The sequence below is a fragment of the Electrophorus electricus genome, chromosome 4 (genome assembly GCF_041902795.1).
Source record: "Electrophorus electricus isolate QZ-2024a chromosome 4, ASM4190279v1, whole genome shotgun sequence".
Classification (NCBI taxonomy): domain Eukaryota; kingdom Metazoa; phylum Chordata; class Actinopteri; order Gymnotiformes; family Gymnotidae; genus Electrophorus; species Electrophorus electricus.
The window spans coordinates 27,062,603-27,064,418 of record NC_137500.1 but is presented as its reverse complement, the minus strand read 5'-3'; the positions used below and the strand labels follow the sequence as shown (position 1 = coordinate 27,064,418).

Below are 1,816 nucleotides of genomic sequence, written 5' to 3'. Positions count from 1 at the left end.
TGAATGTAATTTATAATTTTTATTCTTGTTTATTTATAGAAAGAAACAATTTATACATAATTTATTGGATTATTTAATTATTTTATTTTATTATATAATTAAGCATTTTTAAAGAACACATCTGATATGTTATTATTCACACGTCTATTTTTATATTTTTCATGATTATCATGATTAATAATGAATTGTCTATGGAGCAGCTATTCCCATTAAGAGCGATTACATTGATTTTGGTGACATCTCAGGATGTACCTGTGGTAAGGGTTTAAAAAACTCCATGTGTTCCTGAGCCGCCATGGGACCATGCAGTCTCCCTTCGCCTTTAAAAAAAGTCAAAAGAAATCTTATCATTTATTCAAGGTAAGATCTTTACTCTCATAACCAACCCATATTTTCCCCCTATGTCAGTCTACAGGCCATGGGTGTTATATTAAGGTTATAAAACATAGTGTGTTTCTTACTAAATATTGCTTATTATACCAGTTAAGATGAACATACTTATAGACCATTTTACTGTAGTATTTATCAAGGAACATTTGGGGATCGATGAGTTCTGTAAATTAGCTGAATTGTTGGGCTCAGACCTTCTTGACTGATTAATCTGTACTGTGTACGAAGTCACAATGCAAGATTTTTTTCTACATCTAATATTTTATTATAAGAATTAGTTACCCACCGTGGAAAGTGGCAGAAGACTTAGATTTATTTTAATGAATTCCACAGCTTCCTTGTGTTGTTCAGAAAGTTTGGTTTTATTCACTTTCTGTAGCTGGTCCTGCAGGTTTTTCATAATCATCATGTCACATGAACACTGCTGTGATCAAAAGGAAACGTCATGTTTGGTTATACGTTTCCCACATCACATTTTCATCAAAGTAGTAATTAAGTGTTCTGTTAAAGGAAGGAATATATGACTTACATTATCTTGCTTTGGTACTAGCAAATGGGAGTTGGCAGAGATCTGAAAAGAATAATAGAATTTAAAAATAATAATACACCACTATGTTTTAAGTCTGGTAATTATCGTTACACTGTCCTATTCACAATCCAAACTCAATATGTACATATTTTAAAAAATAACATCCACTATATAATATAAATATAAAGAATGTATAGGTATAAATATATACCTATACAACAATAGCATATAACAGTGAATATTTAAAATGTACTTACAAAGCTGATTGGTTCATTCTTGAGTTTTTTAAGAATTTCAAGATCCTGCCTGATTGCCTTGAAGATTTTGCATCTTTCAAAAGTATCATCTGCCAAGCTCAGAGACAACACGATGAGAAATATTGTCATACGCATGTTTCCTTTCACAAAGATGCTTTCTAGTGATAATGATCTCTCTCTCTCTCTCTCTCTCTCTCTCTCTCTCTCTCTCTCTCTTTGTTCTCGTCTTTATACATACCAGACAGGAAGTTTGTTCAGCACTCAGCACTCAGCACTTTTTGCCACTGGGACAACATCCCATGACCTTATCTAGAAAGGCTACGGTCATCTCTCACATCCAGGATGCTCTGCCATAGCTGAGTCAGCATTTTCAGCACTCAGTAGACACCTTTATCCAGAGCAACTTACATCATTATCGGTATGACAGTGTTTGTGTTCCCTCTGAAGTGAACCCCTGACCTTGCTAACAGTTTGCTGTACCTTCACTACCAGGTGAGCTGGAGCATGGAAAGGAAAATGTATACAGATGCACATTACACAAACAAAGCTCTGTCTCTTCCCCTGGACTCCTGCCCTACATCAGTACCTTGGTTCTGTGTGGTGTGCCAGCTATCTGGCTAAACTATTGTTTAGGCCCAAG

At 34.9% G+C, this 1,816-nt stretch overlaps 1 long non-coding RNA gene across 1 annotated transcript; it reads right to left on the bottom strand.

Moving 5' to 3' along the window:
* On the bottom strand, positions 1–1,385 carry LOC145657547 (uncharacterized). The gene is made up of 4 exons (XR_014123302.1): positions 1,177–1,385; positions 920–961; positions 677–814; positions 1–320 (listed from the first exon to the last, which is right to left on the bottom strand). It is a non-coding gene; the product is annotated as an uncharacterized LOC145657547 (long non-coding RNA).
* Between the last annotated feature and the right edge of the window lie 431 nt (positions 1,386–1,816).